Source organism: Oreochromis aureus, linkage group 19 (assembly GCF_013358895.1).
Source record: "Oreochromis aureus strain Israel breed Guangdong linkage group 19, ZZ_aureus, whole genome shotgun sequence".
Lineage (NCBI taxonomy): Eukaryota > Metazoa > Chordata > Actinopteri > Cichliformes > Cichlidae > Oreochromis > Oreochromis aureus.
Window position 1 is genome coordinate 1,903,962 of NC_052960.1, and position 10,881 is coordinate 1,914,842.

Here is a 10,881-nt window from a genome sequence, read left to right on the forward strand (position 1 = left end):
CACAGACAAAATATTCAATACAACTTCTCAACAACAAAGGGACATCTTCTCACACACACACACACTAAACATTAAAATGTTCTATACCTGGTACATTGACGACGGACAACCTCAAAAAAAATGACGACGTGGCGGGGTTCTCCTTCAGGAGCTCCTGCTCCTCACATACAAGTTCTAGAAGCTCATCTTTCCAAGCTCCTTAGACTACGATGACAGAGAACATTCACAGACAAAATATTCAACACAACTTATCAACAACAAAGGGACATCTTCACACACACACACACACACACTAAACATTAAAATGTTCTATACCTGGTACTTTAACGATGAACAACCTCAAAAAACAACAAAAAAAACAGGTTTCTCCATGCCCCTCGTGTCAGAGTCTGTGGATAAGAAAAAAAACAAAAAAAGAAATTCAGAGACCCCTCTGAGTGGGGAGCCCATAATCTGGCGAAGCGCTCAAGAAATTCGCACAGGTGCCCGCTAACTGCAAAGAAGTCCGGCAAAATGCTCAAGATGCCCGCACAAAGCGCCGGCTACTTGGCAAGGCTTCGGGCGAAACGCTCAAGATATCTTTGACAGCCGAAGGCTACCCGCAAAACTTCCGGGCGAGGCGCTCAAAACTGCACAGGGTTGCCGGCAAACCCGGCAAAGCTACACCCACCTCTTCCGTTGTCCCGACGTATGCATCAGTCTTCTTGTACATCTCGCAGATGTGGCGATACGACATCCAAGGGGAAGATGACGACGTGGCCAGGGTTCTCCGTCAGCGAGCTGCTGCTTTTCTTCTTCACTCTGGCCTGAAGACAAAGACCATTGATCCGGATTATTGATCAGATGATTCATTGATTCTGCAGTGAAACGTTCAAGTTTGTGCAGATTTCCTGCTCTTTGTCACTTGCAGCCCATAAATCAACCAAAAACCCAGACAGACTTTCTAATTCATTTGAAAGCCTGATGCTTAGCCTTGTCCATCCTAATCGTAAAAATGGAAAAACAGTTTTATTGGTTATCATCTATCGTCCACCTGGGGCCTTACACAGAGTTTCTGTCTTATTTAGTACTCAGCTCAGATAAAATAATTATTGTGAGTGATTTTAACATCCATGTAGACGCTAAAAATGACAGCCGCCACACAGCATTTAATCTCTTATTAGACTCAACTGGCTTTTCTCAACATGTAAAAGAACCCACCCACCACTTTAATCACACTCTACATCTCGCCATAACACTAGATTTACTAACCCTGCGCAAATATGCGGAAATTCCCTGAGCCCAACACCGACTAGAATTACTGACTTTTTATTTTCTGGTACAAGTCCCGAGGAGTTATTCAGCCCTGCTGAGATTTTCCCAGGTCGTCAGCTCGATTCTCCTCCTGCTTTTGTTGTGCAAACTACCCATCATCTTTGAGTCCTGGGGATGTTCTTCGTACCTCGCTTACTACATCCAAGATCAAATGACACATCCAAGATCAAATCATCGCGCTAACCGTGAGCTCGCTAATTCGGTTCTCCGAACACACCTGTTGTTGACGATTAGTACAGCTGGATGAAGTAATCTGAGATCACTGGGTGACTTAAAGGGGCTACGCATCGATAGTAGAAACATTGATCGGCAACCCTGTGATTGGTCGGCGAAGATGTGGAAGGGGCGCACTCAGTGTATTACGGCAGCAGAGCAAGAACTCTTGATTTTGGGATATCAGAAGTTTCAGAGTTTAATTAAAACGCAGGGGAACACTGCAAAGGCTGCAAAAGCAAGAGAGAGGGCTGGCAGAAAGTTGCTGACAAATTACACTCGTAAGTGATCCATGACATTACATTATATCATGTGATATTATATTATACCACATTATATTATATTACACCATATCCTCTTCCACATTAGAGCCACAACAGGACCCACTAGAACATGGGAACAAGTAAAAGTGAAATATAGGAATATTCTACAGTATGGTAATATTTATCACTTATATTGCTTTTTAGTCTATGACCCTGGAATAATCTGTTTGTTTGTTCATAACAGCAACCCAGAAAAGGGCAGAGCACATAAAGACAGGTGGTGGTCCTGCACCCCTCGTCACACACCCTTTACGTACTGTGCCATTTATTGACATTGTGGGTTTTTTTTTTGTGTGTAGTTTGACATAACACTCCATCACTTTTACCTGTTCCCATGCAAGGGGTGACTGAAGCATGCACAGTAAGTTGGGAGATATATATATATATCGATCGATCGAGAGAGAGAGAGAGAGAGAGAGAGAGAGAGAGAGAGAGACAGAAGAGTAAATAATACCCTCACGGGAGAATCAATATCTCTCTATGAGCAAACTGTCGCGCTGAGCTAAAGGATCCCGTCTATCCCGCAATCTACGCTGAATTCTGTAAACCCTCCTTATCAATCTTGCACCTTCCGCAATGGGTTGCTCGCGTACAAACGGACAGGACATGGCTGCAACAGACTTCCCAACTCCACCTTCGCTTTTGTAGCGTGGTCTCTGATCTTGATTGCACGTAGTAATTTACTATTACTACTCTAAAATATGAATTACATCTGGAATGATCAAATACATGTAATAGAATGATTAATAATACATTTTCCTTTTTTTCTGAAATGACCTGTATGTATCTGTATGAAAGCAATAAAGCATCAAATACTGCATTATCTTTAGTTACATTGATAATATTTATTTATGGTAAAACAGTGGCGAAATATCGCTGTTGCTTTCATATAACTGCAGCGGACATACCTGAGTGGCGCGATCTAATCCTGTTTACATAAAGTAAACCTGCTCCCGAGCAGGCTTACTCTTACGGATCTGTTGCTATGACAGCAAGTCCCAGATGAGCTTCGGAGAACCGAGCGATCCAAGATCACGCCAAATCGTCAACATTCAAATCCGGCTAACTTACTTAGCGAGGTACGAAGAACAGGCCCCTGGCACATTTGTATTTGTTTACTCAGAGTAGCTCAGATCCAAGGCAGGCCAAACACCCGGCAGCTCCACCCACCTCCTCTGCTGTCCAGAAGAGGACCTCTGACTTCTTGCACATCTGCCAGATGTGGCGGTACGACATCGATGGGGAAGATGACAACGTGACCGGCTTCTCCTTCAGTGAGCTGCTGCTCTTCTGCTGCAACCGGCAAAGCATCTGGCAAGCCGCTCAAGACACTCGCCGCGGGGCCGGCACCGCAAAGCATCTGGCAAGCCGCTCAAGACACCTGCAGGACAAATACCGCCGCAGCTCCTGCTACCACCTCCGCTGTCCAGACTGATCCTTGTACATCTGCCAGATGTGGCGGCGACGACATCCAAGGGAAGATGACGAAGTGGCGGGGTTCTCCTTCAGGGAGCTCCTGCTCCTTACATACAAGTTCTAGAAGCTCATCTTTCCAAGCTCCTTAGACTACGATGACAGAGAACATTCACAGACAAAATATTCAATACAACTTCTCAACAACAAAGGGACATCTTCTCACACACACACACACACACACACACACACACACTAAACATTAAAATGTTCTATACCTGGTACTTTAACGATGAACAACCTCAAAAAAACAACAAAAAAAACAGGTTTCTCCATGCCCCTCGTGTCAGAGTCTGTGGATAAAAAAAACAAAAAAGAAATTCAGAGACCCCTCTGAGTGGGAGCCCATAATCTGGCGAGCGCTCAAGAAATTCGCACAGGTGCCCGCTAACTGCAAAGAAGTCCGGCAAAATGCTCAAGATGCCCGCACAAAGCGCCGGCTACTTGGCAAGGCTTGGGCTAAACGCTCAAGATATCTTTGACAGCCGAAGGCTACCCGCAAAACTTCCGGGCGAGGCGCTCAAAACTGCACAGGGTTGCCGGCAAACCCGGCAAAGCTACACCCACCTCTTCCGTTGTCCCGGCGTATGCATCAGTCTTCTTGTACATCTCGCAGATGTGGCGGCACGACATCCAAGGGGAAGATGACGGCGTGGCCAGGGTTCTCCGTCAGCGAGCTGCTGCTTTTCTTCTTCACTCTGGCCTGAAGACAAAGACCATTGATCCGGATTATTGATCAGATGATTCATTGATTCTGCAGTGAAACGTTCAAGTTTGTGCAGATTTCCTGCTCTTTGTCACTTGCAGCCCATAAATCAACCAAAACCCAGACAGACTTTCTAATTCATTTGAAAGCCTGATGCTTAGCCTTGTCCATCCTAATCGTAAAATGGAAAAACAGTTTTATTGGTTATCATCTATCGTCCACCTGGGGCCTTACACAGAGTTTCTGTCTTATTTAGTACTCAGCTCAGATAAAATAATTATTGTGAGTGATTTTAACATCCATGTAGACGCTAAAAATGACAGCCGCCACACAGCATTTAATCTCTTATTAGACTCAACTGGCTTTTCTCAACATGTAAAAGAACCCACCCACCACTTTAATCACACTCTACATCTCGCCATAACACTAGATTTACTAACCCTGCGCAAATATGCGGAAATTCCCTGAGCCCAACACCGACTAGAATTACTGACTTTTTATTTTCTGGTACAAGTCCCGAGGAGTTATTCAGCCCTGCTGAGATTTTCCCAGGTCGTCAGCTCGATTCTCCTCCTGCTTTTGTTGTGCAAACTACCCATCATCTTTGAGTCCTGGCACATTTGTATTTGTTTACTCAGAGTAGCTCAGATCCAAGGCAGGCCAAACACCCGGCAGCTCCACCCACCTCCTCTGCTGTCCAGAAGAGGACCTCTGACTTCTTGCACATCTGCCAGATGTGGCGGTACGACATCGATGGGGAAGATGACAACGTGACCGGGCTTCTCCTTCAGTGAGCTGCTGCTCTTCTGCTGCAACCGGCAAAGCATCTGGCAAGCCGCTCAAGACACTTTCGCCGCGGGGCGGCACCCCAAAGCATCTGGCAAGCCGCTCAAGACACCTGCAGGACAAATACCGCCGCAGCTCCTGCTACCACCTCCGCTGTTCAGACTGATCCTTGTACATCTGCCAGATGTGGCGGCACGACATCCAAGGGAAGATGACGAAGTGGCGGGGTTCTCCTTCAGGGAGCTCCTGCTCCTTACATACAAGTTCTAGAAGCTCATCTTTCCAAGCTCCTTAGACTACGATGACAGAGAACATTCACAGACAAAATATTCAATACAACTTCTCAACAACAAAGGGACATCTTTTCACACACACACACACACACACACACACACACACACACACACACACACACTAAACATTAAAATGTTCTATACCTGGTACATTGACGACGGACAACCTCAAAAAAATGACAGCGTGGCGGGGTTCTCGTTCAGGAGCTCCTGCTCCTCACATACAAGTTCTAGAAGCTCATCTTTCCAAGCTCCTTAGACTACGATGACAGAGAACATTCACAGACAAAATATTCAATACAACTTCTCAACAACAAAGGGACATCTTTTCACACACACACACACACACACTAAACATTAAAATGTTCTATACCTGGTACATTGTCGACGGACAACCTCAAAAAAAATGACGACGTGGCGGGGTTCTCGTTCAGGAGCTCCTGCTCCTCACATACAAGTTCTAGAAGCTCATCTTTCCAAGCTCCTTAGACTACGATGACAGAGAACATTCACAGACAAAATATTCAACACAACTTCTCAACAACAAAGGGACATCTTCTCACACACACACACACTAAACATTAAAATGTTCTATACCTGGTACATTGACGACGGACAACCTCAAAAAAAAAATGACGGCGTGGCGGGGTTCTCCTTCAGGAGCTCCTGCTCCTCACATACAAGTTCTAGAAGCTCATCTTTCCAAGCTCCTTAGACTACGATGACAGAGAACATTCACAGACAAAATATTCAACACAACTTATCAACAACAAAGGGACATCTTCACACACACACACACACTAAACATTAAAATGTTCTATACCTGGTACTTTAACGATGAACAACCTCAAAAAACAACAAAAAAAAACAGGTTTCTCCATGCCCCTCGTGTCAGAGTCTGTGGATAAGAAAAAAAAAAAAAGAAATTCAGAGACCCCTCTGAGTGGGGAGCCCATAATCTGGCGAAGCGCTCAAGAAATTCGCACAGGTGCCCGCTAACTGCAAAGAAGTCCGGCAAAATGCTCAAGATGCCCGCACAAAGCGCCGGCTACTTGGCAAGGCTTGGGCTTAAACGCTCAAGATATCTTTGACAGCCGAAGGCTACCGGCAAAAACTTCCGGGCGAGGCGCTCAAAACTGCACAGGGTTGCCGGCAAACCCGCAAAGCTACACCCACCTCTTCCGTTGTCCCGGCGTATGCATCAGTCTTCTTGTACATCTCGCAGATGTGGCGGCACGACATCCAAGGGAAGATGACGACGTGGCCAGGGTTCTCCGTCAGCGAGCTGCTGCTTTTCTTCTTCACTCTGGCCTGAAGACAAAGACCATTGATCCGGATTATTGATCAGATGATTCATTGATTCTGCAGTGAAACGTTCAAGTTTGTGCAGATTTCCTGCTCTTTGTCACTTGCAGCCCATAAATCAACCAAAAACCCAGACAGACTTTCTAATTCATTTGAAAGCCTGATGCTTAGCCTTGTCCATCCTAATCGTAAAAATGGAAAAACAGTTTTATTGGTTATCATCTATCGTCCACCTGGGGCCTTACACAGAGTTTCTGTCTTATTTAGTACTCAGCTCAGATAAAATAATTATTGTGAGTGATTTTAACATCCATGTAGACGCTAAAAATGACAGCCGCCACACAGCATTTAATCTCTTATTAGACTCAACTGGCTTTTCTCAACATGTAAAAGAACCCACCCACCACTTTAATCACACTCTACATCTCGCCATAACACTAGATTTACTAACCCTGCGCAAATATGCGGAAATTCCCTGAGCCCAACACCGACTAGAATTACTGACTTTTTATTTTCTGGTACAAGTCCCGAGGAGTTATTCAGCCCTGCTGAGATTTTCCCAGGTCGTCAGCTCGATTCTCCTCCTGCTTTTGTTGTGCAAACTACCCATCATCTTTGAGTCCTGGCACATTTGTATTTGTTTACTCAGAGTAGCTCAGATCCAAGGCAGGCCAAACACCCCGGCAGCTCCACCCACCTCCTCTGCTGTCCAGAAGAGGACCTCTGACTTCTTGCACATCTGCCAGATGTGGCGGTACGACATCGATGGGGAAGATGACAACGTGACCGGGCTTCTCCTTCAGTGAGCTGCTGCTCTTCTGCTGCAACCGGCAAAGCATCTGGCAAGCCGCTCAAGACACTCGCGACGGGCCGGCACCCGCAAAGCATCTGGCAAGCCGCTCAAGACACCTGCAGGACAAATACCGCCGCAGCTCCTGCTACCACCTCCGCTGTTCAGACTGATCCTTGTACATCTGCCAGATGTGGCGGCACGACATCCAAGGGAAGATGACGAAGTGGCGGGGTTCTCCTTCAGGAGCTCCTGCTCCTTACATACAAGTTCTAGAAGCTCATCTTTCCAAGCTCCTTAGACTACGATGACAGAGAACATTCACAGACAAAATATTCAATACAACTTCTCAACAACAAAGGGACATCTTTTCACACACACACACACACACACACACACACTAAACATTAAAATGTTCTATACCTGGTACATTGACGACGGACAACCTCAAAAAACATGACGACGTGGCGGGGTTCTCGTTCAGGAGCTCCTGCTCCTCACATACAAGTTCTAGAAGCTCATCTTTCCAAGCTCCTTAGACTACGATGACAGAGAACATTCACAGACAAAATATTCAATACAACTTCTCAACAACAAAGGGACATCTTTTCACACACACACACACACACACACACACACTAAACATTAAAATGTTCTATACCTGGTACATTGTCGACGGACAACCTCAAAAAAAATGACGACGTGGCCGGGGTTCTCGTTCAGGGAGCTCCTGCTCCTCACATACAAGTTCTAGAAGCTCATCTTTCCAAGCTCCTTAGACTACGATGACAGAGAACATTCACAGACAAAATATTCAACACAACTTATCAACAACAAAGGGACATCTTTCACACACACACACACTAAACATTAAAATGTTCTATACCTGGTACTTTAACGATGAACAACCTCAAAAAACAAAAAAAAAACAGGTTTCTCCATGCCCCTCGTGTCAGAGTCTGTGGATAAAAAAAAAAAAAAGAAATTCAGAGACCCCTCTGAGTGGGGAGCCCATAATCTGGCGAAGCGCTCAAGAAATTCGCACAGGTGCCCGCTAACTGCAAAGAAGTCCGGCAAAATGCTCAAGATGCCCACAAAGCGCCGGCTACTTGGCAAGGCTTGAGCGGCGCTCAAGATATCTTTGACAGCCGAAGGCTACCCGGCAAAACTTCCGGGCGAGGCGCTCAAAACTGCACAGGGTTGCCGGCAAACCCGGCAAAGCTACACCCACCTCTTCCGTTGTCCCGGCGTATGCATCAGTCTTCTTGTACATCTCGCAGATGTGGCGATACGACATCCAAGGGGAAGATGACGACGTGGCCAGGGTTCTCCGTCAGCGAGCTGCTGCTTTTCTTCACTCTGGCCTGAAGACAAAGACCATTGATCCGGATTATTGATCAGATGATTCATTGATTCTGCAGCAGTGATTGATTCTGCAGTGAAACGTTCAAGTTTGTGCAGATTTCCTGCTCTTTGTCACTTGCAGCCCATAAATCAACCAAAACCCAGACAGACTTTCTAATTCATTTGAAAGCCTAATGCTTAGCCTTGTCCATCCTAATCGTAAAATGGAAAAACAGTTTTATTGGTTATCATCTATCGTCCACCTGGGGCCTTACACAGAGTTTCTGTCTTATTTAGTACTCAGCTCAGATAAAATAATTATTGTGAGTGATTTTAACATCCATGTAGGCGCTAAAAATGACAGCCGCCACACAGCATTTAATCTCTTATTAGACTCAACTGGCTTTTCTCAACATGTAAAAGAACCCACCCACCACTTTAATCACACTCTACATCTCGCCATAACACTAGATTTACTAACCCTGCGCAAATATGCGGAAATTCCCTGAGCCCAACACCGACTAGAATTACTGACTTTTTATTTTCTGGTACAAGTCCCGAGGAGTTATTCAGCCCTGCTGAGATTTTCCCAGGTCGTCAGCTCGATTCTCCTCCTGCTTTTGTTGTGCAAACTACCCATCATCTTTGAGTCCTGGCACATTTGTATTTGTTTACTCAGAGTAGCTCAGATCCAAGGCAGGCCAAACACCCGGCAGCTCCACCCACCTCCTCTGCTGTCCAGAAGAGGACCTCTGACTTCTTGCACATCTGCCAGATGTGGCGGTACACATCGATGGGGAAGATGACAACGTGACCGGGCTTCTCCTTCAGTGAGCTGCTGCTCTTCTGCTGCAACCGGCAAAGCATCTGGCAAGCCGCTCAAGACACTCGCACGGGGCCGGCACCCGCAAAGCATCTGGCAAGCCGCTCAAGACACCTGCAGGACAAATACCGCCGCAGCTCCTGCTACCACCTCCGCTGTTCAGACTGATCCTTGTACATCTGCCAGATGTGGCGGTACGACATCCAAGGGGAAGATGACGAAGTGGCCGGGGTTCTCCTTCAGGGAGCTCCTGCTCCTTACATACAAGTTCTAGAAGCTCATCTTTCCAAGCTCCTTAGACTACGATGACAGAGAACATTCACAGACAAAATATTCAATACAACTTCTCAACAACAAAGGGACATCTTTTCACACACACACACACACACACACACACACTAAACATTAAAATGTTCTATACCTGGTACATTGACGACGGACAACCTCAAAAAAAAATGACGGCGTGGCGGGGTTCTCGTTCAGGAGCTCCTGCTCCTCACATACAAGTTCTAGAAGCTCATCTTTCCAAGCTCCTTAGACTACGATGACAGAGAACATTCACAGACAAAATATTCAATACAACTTCTCAACAACAAAGGGACATCTTTTCACACACACACACACACACACACACACACACACACACTAAACATTAAAATGTTCTATACCTGGTACATTGACGACGGACAACCTCAAAAAAATGACGACGTGGCCGGGGTTCTCGTTCAGGAGCTCCTGCTCCTCACATACAAGTTCTAGAAGCTCATCTTTCCAAGCTCCTTAGACTACGATGACAGAGAACATTCACAGACAAAATATTCAACACAACTTATCAACAACAAAGGGACATCTTCTCACACACACACACACACACTAAACATTAAAATGTTCTATACCTGGTACTTTAACGATGAACAACCTCAAAAAAACAACAAAAAAAACAGGTTTCTCCATGCCCCTCGTGTCAGAGTCTGTGGATAAGAAAAAAACAAAAAAAAGAAATTCAGAGACCCCTCTGAGTGGGGAGCCCATAATCTGGCGAAGCGCTCAAGAAATTCGCACAGGTGCCCGCTAACTGCAAAGAAGTCCGCAAAATGCTCAAGATGCCCGCACAAAGCGCCGGCTACTTGGCAAGGCTTCGCGTAAACGCTCAAGATATCTTTGACAGCCGAAGGCTACCCGGCAAAACTTCCGGGCGAGGCGCTCAAAACTGCACAGGGTTGCCGGCAAACCGGCAAAGCTACACCCACCTCTTCCGTTGTCCCGGCGTATGCATCAGTCTTCTTGTACATCTCGCAGATGTGGCGGTACGACATCCAAGGGGAAGATGACGACGTGGCCAGGGTTCTCCGTCAGCGAGCTGCTGCTTTTCTTCTTCACTCTGGCCTGAAGACAAAGACCATTGATCCGGATTATTGATCAGATGATTCATTGATTCTGCAGTGAAACGTTCAAGTTTGTGCAGATTTCCTGCTCTTTGTCACTTGCAGCCCATAAATCAACCAAAAACC

General features: G+C 46.0%; 2 long non-coding RNA genes across 2 annotated transcripts; both read right to left on the reverse strand.

The window, feature by feature from the left end:
• Positions 1-3,343: 3,343 nt before the first annotated feature.
• LOC120434843 lies at positions 3,344-3,906 on the reverse strand. Its single transcript, XR_005609389.1, has 3 exons — positions 3,891-3,906; positions 3,542-3,616; positions 3,344-3,416 (listed from the first exon to the last, which is right to left on the reverse strand). It is a non-coding gene; the product is annotated as an uncharacterized LOC120434843 (long non-coding RNA).
• Positions 3,907-9,341: 5,435 nt separating this feature from the next.
• LOC120435041 lies at positions 9,342-10,636 on the reverse strand. The gene is made up of 3 exons (XR_005609481.1): positions 10,621-10,636; positions 10,267-10,341; positions 9,342-9,670 (listed from the first exon to the last, which is right to left on the reverse strand). It is a non-coding gene; the product is annotated as an uncharacterized LOC120435041 (long non-coding RNA).
• Positions 10,637-10,881: the final 245 nt, after the last annotated feature.